The sequence below is a fragment of the Notamacropus eugenii genome, chromosome 1 (genome assembly GCF_028372415.1).
Source record: "Notamacropus eugenii isolate mMacEug1 chromosome 1, mMacEug1.pri_v2, whole genome shotgun sequence".
NCBI lineage: Eukaryota > Metazoa > Chordata > Mammalia > Diprotodontia > Macropodidae > Notamacropus > Notamacropus eugenii.
In genome coordinates this window covers 604,963,733-604,981,017 of record NC_092872.1, presented here as the reverse complement: position 1 = coordinate 604,981,017, position 17,285 = coordinate 604,963,733, and the positions used below count along the sequence as shown (strand labels likewise).

Genomic DNA, 17,285 nt, shown 5'->3' with positions numbered 1-17,285 from the left:
ACTTCTCAGGGCCTCAGTGTCCTTATGTGAAAATGAAGGCATTGGCTTAGATTGTCTCTTGGTCCCTTATAAGCTCTCAATCCATGGGTCTATGATTGAAGCTGGCTTAATAGAATACTAGACTAGGGGTCAAGAGACAGGGATCCTAGTCACCAGCTTTTGGCCTTGGGTAGAAGGTTAGACCAGATCACATCTAAGGTCATTGCTAACCCCCAAGTATTGTAAGGATGCATACTGCATCTTCAACATTCTTTCATCTTTTGGCACTATGTGACTGAGTTGTCAGTTAGTTTCAAGTGAGTCAGAAGAAAGTAACAATTAAAACCGTCACTGGCTGCCCTAATGACTTTGGTGAAAAGAAGAAATGATCTTTATCTCTTCTTATGTTTTTATGTTCCCCAGACTAGTTCTACAGATCCATTGATACAAAAGTTCTACTTATGGTCCCAAGTGTCATGAACTGGAGGAGTTTAAAGCCTTCAGTCAACAGAGACCCACTTCAGTAGTTCATCTGAACTACTGACTTTGCCTTTTCAGACTAAAACAACTCAGTCCTAACTACTCAACTCTGTCCTTCCTGATCAGTCCCTCTGTATTTAAAGGGTTCTTGTTGGTCTCTAAGTAGTCTCCCTCACTGGCCTTATGTTCACTGTGTCATAATCTAAATACCTTAGGGATATGGAATGTGGCCTCCTGGTTTCCTTTTCATTATTCCCTGAAGGCTGGGTAGGGGATTCGGCCATAGGCTCGCTGGTAATAACAAGTTTAAATATAGATATTCAGAAGAATCCTGCTACCTAGCCAGGCAGCTTTGACTCTCATTAAATGTCAAGAAGGCTCGCACAACCAACAAGAAAAGCTTCTATTCTAAAGCGTTCAGATTTGGATCTCATTTTGCCAGTTGGGCTATGATGTTGTTTGACATCCCCTGATCTCCTCATTTAAAACTGCCTTATACTTAATCCCATCTGAATGAATCAGAAGTGGGAAAATAAGCTGCTCCATTGCTGTCAATGTATGGTACCCAGCAGCATCTTCTCTTTAATAAATTCATTTTCTGTAGCCTGTCTGAGCTGCTCCTGTTCAACATGTCCTGCCCTTTTAAGCAAAGGAGAGGACAGATTATAAGGATGTGAAAGCAAACTGCGTGTCAAAGAAAAGTGAGATTGTTGAAATGGGCCCAAGGAATCACCCATTGTATTGGCAGGTTTCCTTCAGAGCCTCCCGCCAAAAACATTCAGGAAATAAACAAGGTGTTTATAAACTGCACATGCCATGGAAAGTATCCAGACATGTGAAAAGGCAACACAAGGAGGCGGCATTTGGCAGGGCTCTCTTTGCCAAGTCTGTATCTCCCGAGCCTTGTTTATCATCATTGTTTCATCCTCTCTGGATGAAATCCATGCCCCCACGAGAGGATTCAGTGCATCTATCCATCTCAAAACAAAGAGGAAAAAGCTGCTATCTCACTCAGGTCCTTTCCCCAATCTGCTCAATTTAAAACCACTCAAGATCTCCAAGGAAAAGGCCATTCTCATAGACAGTCCAGTGAATCTTGAACATGCCTTTTCTGAGAGGCTAGTCATTGTGGTTTTATGAACTTTCTGATGGGAAATTGTCCAGGACTTGTTCAACAGGGCCAGTTTGGAATGAAGAAGATCCCAGGTCATGTCTGTGCACAGACGTTGAACCAATGGTTTTTGTGTTTACTCAGAAAGTTGTTGAAAACTCAAGGTTTCTGAACAATTAATCAGATTCATCATACAACCAGACAATGAGCAGTTCCTGAGCCTGGGCTCTTTGCTAGGCATTCTGTGGGAAACAAAGAAGTATAAAACATGGTCCCTGCCCACAAAGAACTTACAGTCTAATCGGAGACAAAAAAGTCACCTGCAAGCACAGCAATTAAGGAAGGAGACAGAATTATTCATGACAACATTGTATGCTGATGTCATAAAATCCTTTCTTGTGTTTATGGATGACTAGAAAAGAGGATTGGTAGTGTTGTAGTAGTAGTAGCAGTAGTAGTAGTAGTGTTGGTGGTGGTAGTAGTAGTAGTAATAGCAGTAGCAGCAGCAAAAAAACAGCAGGATTTATATAATTCTTTAGGGTTTGCAAAGCACTTTACAAATATTAACTCATTTTATCTTTATACCAGCTCTGGGAAGTAGGTGGTCTTATTATCCCTGTTTTACAGATGAAATAACTGAGGCAAACAGAGATTAAGTGACTTGTCCAGTGTCACGTAGTTAGTAAATGCCTGAGGTTGGATTTCAAGTCAAGTCTTTTTGACCCTGGGGCAGCTCAGTAGTACATTGGTGAGAGCACTGGGTCTGAAGTCAGAAAGATACTTCCTAGCTGTGTGACCCTGACCAAGTCACTTAACCCCATTTGCCTCAGTTTCCTCATCTGCCAAAAGAGCTGGAGAAGGAAATGGCAAACCACTCCAGCATCTTTGTCCAGAAAACCCCAAATGGGGTCATGAAGACCCCAGACACAACTGAACAACAACAAAATTCCTGACCCCAGATTCAGCATTTTATCCAATAGGTACTGATAAGTATAGAATTTTCTATTGTGTAGAATAAGATGTTTATGCTTCAGCACATACTATCAGTGCCAGAGGAGCTAGAGAAGAGAGAACAAGGGGACCACAGCACATTGCTGCCCAGCTAAGGAAGCACCTACTGCATGATGTCCAGGGCACAGTGAAGATTTCTGCTAGATGCTCCATAGAACCCTGCGCCTACAGTCAGGAAGACCTGAATACCAGTGCTGCTTCAGAGATTTACGAGCTGTGTGACTCTGGGTGAGTCACTTAAATGCTGTGTGCCTCAGTCTCCCCATCTGTAAAATGGGGATAATAACAGCATCTCCCTCCCAGGGTTGTGAAGGATTATATGAGCTAGTATTTATAAAGTATTTCGCAAACTTTAAAAGGGCTATATAAATGCTAATAATTAATTTCATTATTAATGATTGCAGTGATGATGATGATGATGATGGACTTTCTATGGGCAAGGAACTGTGCTAGGTATTGAGGATACTAAGGAAAGAGCAAAATAGCCCCTGCCCTTGAGGACTTATATTCATATTCAAGTGGGGAGGTTACAACATATACTCAAGTAAGAAAATCCACCGTATAATGTTAATTTAAAGGTGGCCTCAGAAGGGAAAGTGTACAAAGAACCAAAGAGGGTGGAGAAAGTCCTTGTGTTGGATTTGTGATGGGAAGGATGCTCAGGATTCTGAGACACAGATGTGAGGAGGCGTGTGCTCTGGTCATGGGTCACCTAGTCATTGGTCTCCAGGTGCTTAAAATTTAGCTAAACAATAGCTAAAACTTTATATAGTGCTTACTATGTGGCAGGCACTGTGCTAATTATGATCTTATTTGCTCCTCACAACAACCTTGAGAGGTAGGCCCTAGTATTATAATCCCCATTTTACAGATGAGGAAACTGAGACAAACAGATGTTAAGTGACTTGCCCAGGATCATCCAGGTAGTAAATAGCTGAGGCTAGATTTGAACTCAGGTCTTCTGACTCTAGATCCAACACTTTATTCACTTGGCCACTTGAGATGAGACAAGAATATGAAATACTTTAATACGCACAAGAAAACAGGAAATACTTAGGGGAGCACCGACAAAATACTGAGAGTTATCTGAGGAAGGAAAGAGACTGGGGGCAGGGCGGTATGGAGGGGGAGGTTTTGGACTGAGGAGCCCTTCTGTGCTCTGGTTTCTATACTTCAGTACCAAGGGAAACTCAGAACCCTCTGCAGTAATTTGTGTCATCTACTGCTCCATCCAGTGCATTTTGTTACATAGATACAGGCTCAAACTGCCTCCTTTTTGGAAAAATAAACAATACCCAAAACACCATCTGATGCCATGAAAATACCTGTGAATTTGGAGGAAAAGAATTTAGGCTCACATCCCACCTTTGTCACTCCTTGTATGATCTTGGACAAGTCAATTCACCTTCTCTAAGTCTCGGTTTTCTCATCCATAAAATAAGAGGTTTGGATAGGAAGTCTCCTTTGGGCTCTACACCTAGAATCCTGAGTCTTTTAGTAAGAGGAATATTCTTGGTTTACAGAGCTTGAAGGGACCTTAGAGAACACCAAGACCATCTGACCAACTACAGATCCAGCCCTTCTTGCACTGTATCTTACTGCTCCGTGATTTGAAGAAAGGGATTTTCCTGTCTAGGCCTCAGTTTCCTTTTCTGTAAAGCAATGGGCTTAGATTAGATGAAATTAAATATCTCCTTTGGACCTTTAATCATTACCTGCTTCTTTTCACTTATAATATGTTGCACTTAGCTTCAAATCCAAATTTGGGGACAATTTAATATTTGGGGCAAAGCTTTTGAATAATACTTCACTCAGTAGGAGTTATGATTAAAGAAGCAGATACACATTTTGACAACTATAACTATCTATTATTCATCTGTAAGTATTTTCCAGGGTGTGCTGGTAAATATTTAACAACCATATCTGCAGAAAAATAAGTACACCTCTTTTACTTAGGCTTAATCTGCATTATCAACACCCAACAGAACAATAAATTAAACCCTGCTTTGTAACATTTTCTCAAATCCAAGCTGTAAATTCTCAGCAAAAAGTTAACATTTGGCTGGCTGCAACACACGTCTGTCTATAATAGGTGTGGGGGATCTGCAGCCTTGAGGCCACATGTGGCCCTCTAGGTCCTCAAATGGGGCCCTAAATTTGGATTCCATCAAAGGACTGCACTTGAGGACCTAGAGGGCTACATGTGGCCTCAAAGCCACAGGTTCCTCACCCCTGTAAATCAGTCTCAGAAAGTTGCCTGAGGTGGTATTTGAATTCAGGAATTCTTAAATCCAAGTGTAGAACTTTAGCTGTTATGCCTAAGAAAGAGATGAATGAAAAATAGCAGATATGAATATGTGCTGGTGAAGAACAATGGATAATGAAAGGATATTTTAAAAAGCAGTCTCCAAGCCAAGCTGTGCTCTGACAATAAAATGCATTCTCTTTTTCTGTTCCTTAGTGTTACATGATCTTGAGTTTCTGCTCTGTGGGTAAATAGACATTGTGTGCCAGGCCTCACAGGACCAAATTCTTTTCTTAATAACATTCCTCATCTGGAAAATGGGAACAATCATTCTTGCATCATCTACTTCATGGCAATGCAGTATGGGAAGGTGATTTTTAAACCTCAGAGTGCTATGGACATGGGAGTTGTTATAGTAATTATGTTTGTCATCGTGTTTGGTTGCTAAAGCTAGGATGTTCAATTTTCTTTTTTGATGTTTTGTTGCCCTGTTCAATCATTTCAGTCATGTGTGGCTCTTCATGACCCCATTTGGGGGTTTTCTTGGCCAAGACGCTGGGATGATTGCCATTTCCTTCTCTAGCTCATTTTATAGATGAGGAAATTGAGGCAAGCAGAGTTAAGTGACTTGTCGAGGGTCACACTGCTAGTAAGTTTCTGTGGCCAGATTTGAACTCGAGAAGGTGAGTCTTCCTGACTTCAGGTTTGACATTCTGTATGCTGCACTACTTATCTGCCCTCTTTTAATATTTAGGGCTATATCACATCACAGGTAAATAGAAATGCCAAGCTTTCGGTGGTCTGAAACTTGTCATGGAAGCTTCTTTCTTTGGAAGGCCTTTCCGTGGTTTGGCATTTTCAGATCCAGAAAAGAGAACTGTGATGATAGCCTCACCCCTAAACAGATACACACACACACACACACACACACACACACACACACACACACACACACACACACACACACACACACACACACCTCTTACACACGCTTGCCTAGGCCTGGCCCCTGCTGTGAGCTTTGGAAAAAAAGAAAGAACTGATGATCTACAAAGACAATGAAAGCAACACATGAAGAGAGATCCTTTTCTTATTCCCTTTCATCTTGCTCAAAAATCCTTATAAATAACACTTTGTGGTGTCAGTGTTTGTGAACCTCACAACCTCAAACATGACAAGCAATAGCAGAGAAAGAGTCCTTGTGTGAGAAAAATTCTTATTTCCTCCTCTTCCCCCACTGTTTCACTGAATCCTTCCCCTCCAGTCATCAACTGTGATCTAAAGATGCCAGTAGATCCAAAAATCAAACCCTAGTCCTTATCATGAATCTTATGTCAACCCTATAAAAATTGTGTGGTCACACTTTGGAGTCCTCACTCAGACTGATATCAGGGGACATAAAAGAGATTATAAGTAGAGATATTGGGGTATAAATTGAAAATGACCTCAACTTATCTCATTCCCTATTGGTAGCAGTTTCTTTTAAAAAAATAATATACATGTATTTTTTTCAATGCAGTTTCATAGCCCATTTGTAATTTATGATTTTAGAGAAATGTTTGTGACACTCAGAGGTTAAGTGACTTGCCCCTGTTTATGAAGCTAGTAACGTGTCAAAAGCAGCCATTGAAGGATTCTCCTCTTCCAGCCAAGGCAGACCTTCTATCCATCACACGTCACTGCCTTCTTTAGTGGCAGAGTTAAATGTTCATTTATTCACTCTTGCCCTTGCCTTCCAGATTGTCACTGGAAATGAACAAAATCCTTCTCCAATCTGTGTTAAAAGAAAACAAAAGGCTAATGCTACATGGCACCTGTTTTGAATTTGTTCTGATACATTTATTAAATGTAATCAAACACTGAAAATGTGGAGATGTTAAAACAGCAGGAAAATATTAAACTTTCAGTGGACAAATTTTGAGACATAATATATGTTTTATAGAGTTTCCATTGAAATAGGACATGACCTCAATGACATTCACAATTAGTTGCTAAGAAGCTAGATATATTGCAGAAGGAAAAGAAGTAAAATAACATAGCCTACCGTATATGCTCTTTATTATGCCGCAGTCGGATGCTAAGTTACATTACACGTCAGAGTTCTATTGGCTTGAGAAATGCCAAACTTTTAGTTTCTTCTGTTCATCCCACGTTCTCTTTTTTATTAGAAGCACAGGAAGTTAATGGAAAATGTTGTTCTTTGTTGGATGTAGAATGTTTCTCCCTCTATCACATACAGACATGCACACACACTTTTTTTTTATGTGGATAAGCAGGTTCTTTCAACCAGAACATCATTTGAGAAGAGCAAATTGTGAGAATGCTTATAATTGAAGCATATGTCTCTATTTGCAACTAAAACCTCAGGTACTGTTTAATGCCCTGGAAAGATGACTTTGAAAAAAATGTTTCCACAGGCTGAGAGTTTGCTTGCCTTGCATGAATGTGGAATTTTAACTCCAGAGATGAGTTGGCTGATTTCTTCACTAACAAGTGGGGCCTCAGTACTTCATTCACACAAGCCCAGGGTCCAATGACACCACACTAGACCTTGAAAAAATAAAATTTCCACCTTAATTCATGACACATTGTAGGCTAAGTTATCTTACTGTAAACCCATGAAAATCCCTACTGATTTCCATAGAATGAGAATCTGGCTCATTACCTACAAGCTATTGAACAGGGAAAGTATGAGATCCTCCCCTGGGGAGGAACTCTTGTACCCTGCACAGTAATGAACTCAGTGATCTAACTGGTCTTTTCTATTTGAAACAACTATGACTAATGTAGAATACCTCGTCCTGGAAATCAGAATCAACCTCAGCTAAAAGTACTGCAAGTGAAGTGTTTCAGGAGAATTGGATGCATTAGACCTTAAATTAGTTGGCATATTATGTATATTTTCTGAATCTTCAGCTGCAGCAGAAGAGAGGGATGTGTATGATTTGGCAACCAGATTGCTGACTTTACATCTTCTGATCCACAAGCAGGGTTTTCTTCCTCTGGTTATTTCTGATACAATTACAGGACTTATACACATTAAAGAGAAATTAGGTGAAAATGTTAGTGTGTTGTACTTGGCAGGGAAGGGGGGAACGTCCCTTTGAAATAGGGGCGAGAACAGAATTTGCTACTCTCCCATGAAATGGTCTATAATCTGATTAGAGTTAGAAAAAAATCCTAAATTTGGAATCAAGTTACTAGCTGTGTAATCTGGGCAAGTCGCATACCTCTCTGAGTCTTAGTTTCCTCATTTTTAAGGTGGGAAAAATAATAGCTTCCCTATAGGGTTGTTATGAGGCTCAAATGAACTGATGTAAAACAAAGATTACGATTAGGATACTGAAGGCTGTCAGATGGCACAGTATGTAGAGTGCTGGACTTGGAATTAGGAAGACCTGGGTTCAAATTCTGCATCAGACATTTATTACTCTTGTGACCCTGGGCAAATTTCTTGACCTCTCTTATCCTCAGTTTGCTGATCTTTAGAATAAAGAAAGTTTATATTAATAATATTATATTAAAATAGTCCTTACCTCCCAGGGTTGTAGCTTGGATTAAATGAGATAATGTGCAAAATGCTTAGCAAACTTTAAATGGCTCTATAAGTGTTAATAAGTTATAATAAGTTAAGTATAAATAGCTCTGTCATTAGTAATAGAGTAGTGAGGTGGTGCAGTGGATAGGGTGCTAAGCCTGGAGTCAAAAAAACCTGAGTTCAAATCTAGCCTGAGACACTTACTAGCTGTGTGACCCTGGTCAAGTCATTTAACCCTGTTGGTCTCAGTTTCCTTATCTGTAAAATGAGCTGGAGAAGGAAATGGCAAATCACTCCAGTATCTTTTCCAAGAAAAATCCCCAAATGAGGTCACAAAGAGTTGGACATGACTGAGCAACAACAGCATCGTTTTTAGTATTGCTTTTCCAGATCATAGCAAAGCATTTGATATTCTCTCTTGGTATTGTGAAAAAAGATGAAGAGATGTGAGCTAGATGATAGAATAAGGGAAAGGATTCAGAGCTAGTTGACTGACCAGACCCAAGGAATTGTCCTTAGGTGTTCGTTATCAGCTATCACTCCAGTGGAGGTCCCAGGAATTTGTGCCTGGCCCTATGCTATTTAATATATTTTTCAGTGATTTGGATTCAAGACATGAATTGCCTGCCTGAAAGATATCAATGCCATGAAGCTGAGAGAGAGAATTAACCTGCCCCACAACTGAAATTATATTTGTTCCCACAGGACAAAATTAGCAGCAAAGGGCAGAAGTTACCAAAAGTCCTGAGACAAGGAAAAACTGCCTAATGATTAGATAGAAAAGTCTGTTGGGGGATCTCCTTCCCTGGAAGTCTTTAAGGAACGGCTTCTGTTCAGGCGTGGGTTGAACTAGCTGGGAACTGAGATCCCATTCTACTCTGAAGTTTCTTTGAATCTGAATTATTTTAAATGGTATCCAGGAGCATACTATGGAAATATATTACCTACCAGGATCCCATTCTCTGAGGAAGCATCTTTACCTCACATGAGCAAGCCATTTTCTCGCAGAGACTAATTGACTCCTATAACATATAAAATGTTAGTACTAATAGGAAGCTTAGAGATCATAAAATCCAGTGGCTTCATTTTACATGTGGAAAAACTGAGGCCCAGACAAATGAAAGGTCTTATGCAAGGCCATACAGCTTATCAGCAGCAGAGCAAAAACCTGAAGTCTGGTCTCCAGATTCAAAGTTGATTTCACTACCCTGCCTCCAAGAGAAGTCTCTGTCCAGACACTGATGAAATATTCCATAATGGAAGCAGCATATCCTTCCCTGGAAGAGCCTTTTCTAATCTTAATGACCCAGCTGGTCTCTTTCACATATAACACCTATGCCTGATGTCAACTAGCTCATCTTGAAGCCTACTGACCCTTAGTAAGAAAAACCCAATCCACAAGTCTTTAGGGAAGTTAAGCCTAGTTTCTGGGTGTTGTATCTGTGTGGTGTTCCAGGAGCATCCAAACCTCTGTGTTTGTGGAATGAGCAGAAATATACATAGAAACATCCCGTTGAGCAGATCTTTAAGGTATGTTGCCTGTGAACCCTAGCAAATGGATGGACAGTGTGTTAGGGTTACTCAATTTCAGGGATATGATAATCATTCTATAGTTGATACCATTTGTTTCCTAAACTGATTTTTAACTGAGAAAAAATGTAATTTCTTCATTCTTCCAATGCTCAGTCCTCTGTGTAATGGAAACAGTAGCAAACTCTGAAACAGAAGACCTATGCTCAAGTCTCAGAGCCACCATTTACTAGGTGGATGACATTGGGCGAGTTGCTTGACACTGGCAAACCTCGGTTTCCTCATCTGTAAAATGAGACTAATGATACTTACTAGTAATACTTACCTTTTGGGGTTAGTATCAGGATCAGACACCATAATGCATATGCAGTATTTTATAAATCTAAGACATTATGGAAATAGTCCCTCTGGCCTTCTTTTGACTTTCAAGAATGTCTTTCAAAAACCTCTGGCCTCTTTAAACATAGCATGGAGACAGCTCCTTCTTCCACTTTTTAGCATGTTCTTCTAATGCTTAGCACAGTGCCTAGCACATAGTAGGTGCTTAATAAATGTTTATTGATTGATTCCATTTCTGACTGTTGGCTCTGTTCCTGTGATGCTGGACCTTAGTAGGAAAGCTTTTGTCTTGTCTTACTAGAAACTGACCACCACATTGCTTCTCAAACATGTCTGCTACCTACATTCTAAACGTCCTTTATGTCCCTCACCCACCCTTCTCCTCCCTCTCCCATCAGAACTTGGACTCTGCCTCCAAGATCCTAGGCTTTTATGGGGGATCTTTCACCATGTCTTACCCAGAAACACAGCGTCATGCCACTTTTCTTAGGATGCTTCATTTTCAGATAACTCTTCAAAGGACTGCTGTCTGGAATTCCTAAGGGAACTCTCTGGAAGCAAAGCTATGCATTACCTTATATGTGACAGTGGGGAGAAGGGATATAAGGAGCAGCACCTAGGTGGTGCAGTGGGTAAAGCACCAGCCCTAGAGTCAGGAGGACCTGAGTTCAAATCTGACCTCACAGACACTTACTATGTGACCTTGGGCAAATCACTTAACCCTGTGTACCTCCAATCTCCCCCTCTCCCCAAAAATAAACAGGGCATCATGCCACTTTTCTCAGGATACCTCACTTTTAGGCAGCTTCCCTACACTTACCTTTGCTCTCTGGAATTCCTAAGGGAACTCTTTCATAACAAAGCTATGCACTACCTTATATGTGACTGTGGGCAAAAGGGATGTGTCTGGAACAGCATGGACAGTGGCAAACAGTCTAATTTGAAAGTAATTGTTGAGCTTTTAAAATATTTCAGAGAAACTTTCTTAAAAGCAAATAAACTCCTCATTTTTTGTCATGGAAAATATTGGAACCCAAAATTTAGGCCTCAGAACATAAAAAAAATATTAAGACAAAGTTAGTCATACAAGAATCCTCTTTTCACCATTCTCAGCAAGTGGTCATCTAGTGACCTTGATGATTGAAGATATTTGGTGAAGGGGAAACACCACCTCCCAAGGCAGGTCATTACACTTTTAGAAACTTTAAACTGCTAGGAAGGATTTCTTTACATCAAACAGAAATTTACTCTTGTGTGACTTTGCCTAATTGTTCCTAGTTTTGCCTTCTGAGGCCAAGGAGAAGACGTCTAAACTCTCTTCCCCTCTGAAACTCATTCAGATATTTGAAGACAGATCAAAAGTTTCACATAAGTTTTTATTTTTCTCTCCATACTTCTTATCCTCTGGCAGATAAACAGAGAAAAACCTGATGAATTACTGGACCAGCCTGATCCTTATGGGTAAAGGAAATACACTTATATGTGTGAATCTTTAAAACAACCAAGTAAACAAAAGACCAAGATGATTATCCCTCTTCCTATACCTAGTGTCATAGAATATTAGAGCCAGAAGGGACCTTAGAGAACATATTGGCCAACCTCCTGATTTTGCAGGTTGGGAGACTGAGATTCAGAGAGGGGGAGCAGTTCCTCAAAATCACACAGCTGGAACTGTAACCCTGGTCCTCTGCTTTCTAACCAAGGCTCATTCCATAACACCATGCACTCTGAGTCTGGTTAGTTTTGAAACTGGAAACTTCAGACTTGCCAAGGATTTAGTTCTCAAAAGTGGGGCAAGCACATTTGACATGCTTTATGAAAATTGGGTCAAAAATAAATCTCTTGACTAGCTACGAAAGATTGAAAGTGGCATGCCAGTCATGCCTCATGTGAGTTTTTAGTTTTTTGAGGGGGAGGGCTGTTCTTTCACTTTCAATTACTTCTAATGTTTTTAGCATTTTGTGAACTTCATTTCTTCCAGCATGTCAAAGGTGTTTGTCTACACTAAGAACTAGCTTCACTGTAGGTTGAAAATCTGTTGTAAGAGAGTCATGTGGCTTCTGTCAGATTTTGGAACCAGGACAGCCAACTTAAGCTTACTCAAACAGTATAGGAAAGGAATAAAATATCATATTTCTGATGAAATGTTCTATAAAAGAAAAATCATGTTCTTATCCATTACTGTTTGAGAGGGTTTTTCTTCTATCTTGGCGTCAATCAGTTATCAGTCAATCATTAAGATGTCCTTTTAGATAGATGGTCATTTTAAAGACAAGGGAGCTCAGCTCACCTTACTCTAATTACCCTAAGAAGAGACTTAACAAATTCATAGGATATAAAAATAATTTTAAACATTAAATTAAAGGACAGTCTTTGACAAATGTGGTATGGTTGAAAGAACACCAAGTCTTAGAGTTAGAAGACCTGACTTAGGGTCTCCCCTCTGCTGCCAGTCACTTAACTTAAGACCTAGCTTCTCATCTGTAACATGGGGGTAATTCAAGCATAGGGGAGGTAACTGGGACCATGGTACAGCAGGACATGTTAAGTCTGAATGAAAGATTTAGTAGGCTACCAGTTTCTAGAGCGCTATACACAGCAAGGAGCCTAGAAGATGTATTTGGGTTCCTTGGGCTGACCGTGTCTGAAGATGGAAAAGTTGTTGTTGCTGCTCTTGTTCATCCTTCAATCCTCCATGAGGACCCATGACATCAAGAGAGTGATGTCTTGACTTGCACTTGAATTGGATTTAAGTGAGGCAGAGCTGTGCAAAGTTATCAGCCTCACTGTCTTCTCCAGAGTCATAGGAATCAAGTAGCAAGACAAAAGTCAAGATGATTGGTGATGACCCAGTGAAAGGATGCTTGGCTTTGTCGAATATAATCCTTAGCTTTAGATTCAGAGGACCTGGGTTTGAATCCCAACCCTAGCATTTTTTACTGTGTCATCTTGGGCTAGTTTTTTCATTCTCTGAAGCTGAATTTCTTCCTCTATAAATGGAGTAAATGGGCTATAAGAGTATTCCAATTTCAAAATCCCATAATTCTTTGAACACTGGGGATCATATAGGCCAATCTATACTTCACCAGGAATCCCCTCAACAGCATCCTGGCAAGTAGTGAATCCAGACTTTGCTTGAGGACCTCCAGTGACAAGGAGGTCATCCTGCTTCCTCCCAAGGCAGATCATTTTGCTTGTAAACTTTTTGTTTAGTAGTTTTTCTTTACTAATAGCTTAAATCTGCTTCTCTGAATCTTCTTCCCTTTTCTCTTAATTTTGCCCCCTTTGTAGGAGCCCCCATAGGTCATGCATGAGCTAGACCCAGCAAACGTGAGTTCATTTGAATATTAAAGGTTGGTAAATTAGGTGGCCCCCAGTAAGATTTTATGGTTGAGGAAAGGGTCCTCTGTCCCCCAAAATAACTCTCTCAACTGCTTGATAATACTTGGAAGCAAAATGGTGTGTAGAAAAGGCACCTAGCTTATAGGGAGAAGATATGGTCTCAAGTCGAGATTCCACCACTTACATACCTTAGGCTTAATCTCAAAGTTTCTGTCCTTTGAAAATGGAGATAATCCTTACTATGTCTAGCTGATGGGACTGTTGTGAAGATTGAATTAGATAATGTATCTAGAATATTTTGTGAGCTATAAATTAGCGTATATATATGTGTGTGTATATGCATTGGATTATTGTTATTGATTATTATAATGTAAGGGATTATTATTATTGAGGATGTACTTCTTGGTATATCTTGCCCCATTTTGGTCATTTGGAGTGAAACAGAATTAAGTGATGTTGATCTGGGGATCACTATTTGTCTTTTTTATAAAAGTATCTGCATTCCTATAGACAGAGCAAAGAAATTTATTAAGCACTACTGAGCTATGCCCTGAGAGATGCAAATTTCATATAAGACATGATCCCTGCCCTCATGGAGCTTATAATCTAGTAGGGAAGTAAGACACAAAGATAACTACAATTACAAGTATATCAGAGGAGTTCAAAACAGAGTGTTTTGTGAAGGTAAAAGGGAAATGTCATTATTGGGGGGGTCACAGAAAGAGAAAGAATCCCAGTGAGAGACTAGAGATGAGGGGGAGGGAGTGGAGCCAAGATGACGGAGTGAGAACAACTACTCACCTAAGCTCTAAGAGAAACTCCTTCAGATACCTCTAAAAAGAGAATCTCAACAAATTTGAGAATGGCAGGATCCAATAGGAGACAGAATGTGGCAGATTTCCAACCCAGGATAGACTAGAAGGTAGATTGGAAGGACCTGTTTCATGGGGCTGGAGGAACACATAGCACACAGGCTTACCAGCACAGACCCTGCCATAGCAAAGCTGAGGAGGAAGCCCCAGGCAGTCTGAAGCAGCAGCAGTACTGCAGAATCTCAAACATATTAGCTTAAGATGGCAGTTCAGTGGAACTGAGGAAGAGAGAACTGCAGAACCTAGGTAACTGTAGCAGCCACTCCTGAGACTATCAGCCTTCAGATTAAATGTCTGTAAGTCACCTACTTGAACTTTCAGGAGCCAAGATGGCAGAGTGATCAGTAAATGCTCTACCCCTCCCCTTGTTGAACTTAAGAAACCCAGAGAATATTTCCCCAGGAAAAATCCTGGAACAGTGGGATCAGCCAAAAGGGTAAATAGTAGCCCATAAGGCTAGGAAAATCACAAAGAGGGGGTCCCTCTTTCTGTGACTGAAAGGGACCAGTGCAGGACCAGAGATGTCCCAGACAGGCCCACCTCAGTGAACCAGGAGGAGATCCTGAGCTGTAGGGGTGGTGGAGTCCATAATCACCAACACCAGGAACCCAGGCATTCCTCAGCACAGCTGGGGAAATTGGGAAGACCCTAATCCAAATGGGGTTCATCAACCACTGAGCCTGCTTGTGCTCAAGAGGAGAGACCTGCTGTGGCCAGACCACCCCTCCCCAACGTGTAATGCAGCTGGCTCCAGGGTAACTCTGAGGAAATGCAGAAAGACTTCACCTGACCTCTGTTTTGGGCACACTTGCCAGCTCAGCACCATGTAAGCTACAGAATTCTAGCTTCTAGCTGAAAGAACCAGAGGCCACAATACACAAATCCTCAAGTTCTAAGCACAAGAACTGTAGGTCAGAGCCCCCTGTGCCCCAGAAGCAGTGATCTACTTTAAAAGCCAGGAAAAAGGCTTTTCCTGAACAAGAAGCAAATCAGAAAAGATAAGACCATAGAATCTTTCTATGGGGACAAGGACAAAAACATGAATACCAAGGAGGTCAGCACTGAGATTGTACTCCCATCTGAAATTTCAGAAAGGAATACGAACTGATCTCAATCCCAAAGAGCATTCTTGAAAAAGCTCAAGAAGGATTTTAAATGCCAAATTAGGGAACTAGAAGAAAAACTGGCCAATGATTTTAAAAATATGAAAAAAGAAATCACAGAAGAATTGAAAAGGAAAATTGGACTAATGGAAAAGGAAGCACAAAACCTAACTGGGAAAATTGGACAAGTGGAAAAGGAAGTACAAAAACTAACTGGAGAAAATAACTCCTTGAAAGGAACAATTGGATAGATGAAAAAGGAGATGCAAAAGTTAACTGAAGAAAACAATTTGATAAAAATTAGAATTGGGCAAATGGAAGTTAATGACTCTATGAGACATCAAAACTCAGTCAAAAAAAAATCTAAAGAATGAAAAAAGAGAAGAAAATGTAAAATGTCTCATTGGAAAAACAACTGACCTGGAAAAGAGATCCAAGAGAGAAAATCTAAGAATTGTTGGTCTACCAGAAAGCCAGGATGAAAAAAAGAGCCTGGACAATATCTTCCAAGAAATCATCAAGGAAAACTGCTTAGAGGTCCTAGATCCAGAGGGTAAAATAGTCATTGAAAGAATCCATCGTTCTCCTCCTGAAAACGATCCCTAACTGAAAACACCAAGGAATATCATTGCCAAATTCCAGAACTATCAAGTGAAGGAGAAAATACTGCAGGCAGCCAGAAAGAAACAATTCAAATATCAAGGAGCTACAGTCAAGATCACACAGGACCTTGTAGCTTCTACATTAAAAGATCAAAGGAATTGGAATATGATATTCTATAAGACAAAGGAGCTGGGATTACAACCAAGGATCAATTACCCAGAAAAATTGAGTATAATATTTCAGGCAAGGAAATGGACATTCAACAAAATAAAGAAATTCCAGACCTACCTGATGAAAAGGCCAGAGCTCAATAGAACATTTGATCTTCAAACACAAGTCTCAAGAGAGGCATAAAAAAATTAAACAGGGAAAAAAATCTTGTTATTCAATATGGGAAAACTGTTTACATCCCTATAAGGGAAGATGATACTTGTTAATCTTGAGAATTGTATGTTTATTATGATATATAAAAGGGATATACATAGATAGAGGGAGTGGGTATAAATTGAATGATGTGATGATAAAAATTTGATTTAAGGGTGTGAAGAGATTGTAATGGGAGATGTGAGAAGGAGGAGGCAGAAAAAGACAAATTACATCACAGGAAGAGGCACAAAAATGTATTACAGTAGAGGGAAAGAGGGGAGGGAGATGAGCATTGCTTGAGATTTATTCTCATCTGATTTGGTTCAAGGAAGGAACAACAAACTCAGTTAAGTATAGAAATCTATCTAGCTCCATAGGCAGTAGGAGGGGAAAGGGGAAAGAAAAGGGAGAGGAGGCTAAAAGGGACGGAAGAAGTAGTAAGGGAAAAGGAGAGTGAAAGGGAGGGGGACTGAAAGAAAGGAGGGAAGACTGAGGGAGACAATGGTCAAAAATGAAAGCTCTATTGTGGAGGGGAAGGAAGTAGGGAGAACTAAAAGAATAAATGGGGGGAAAGAGGATGGAGGGAAAGACATACATAGTAATCATAACTGTGAATGTGAATGAAATGAACTCTCTCATAAAACAGAGGCAGATAGCAGAATGGATTAAAAACCATTATCCAGCAATATGTTGTTTACAAGAAATACATTTGAAATGTGGGGATACACACAGGGCAAAGGTAAAAGGTTGGAGCAGAATATATTGT

At 40.2% G+C, this 17,285-nt stretch overlaps 1 protein-coding gene and 1 long non-coding RNA gene across 7 annotated transcripts in view; one reads left to right on the top strand and one right to left on the bottom strand.

Moving 5' to 3' along the window:
- The window catches only part of ACOXL (acyl-CoA oxidase like), a 572,636-nt gene that overhangs the window by 369,693 nt on the left and 185,658 nt on the right, over positions 1-17,285 (top strand). The gene's annotated exons all lie outside the window — the stretch shown is intronic.
- The window catches only part of LOC140521371 (uncharacterized), a 180,831-nt gene that overhangs the window by 22,530 nt on the left and 141,016 nt on the right, over positions 1-17,285 (bottom strand). The window lies entirely within an intron of this gene.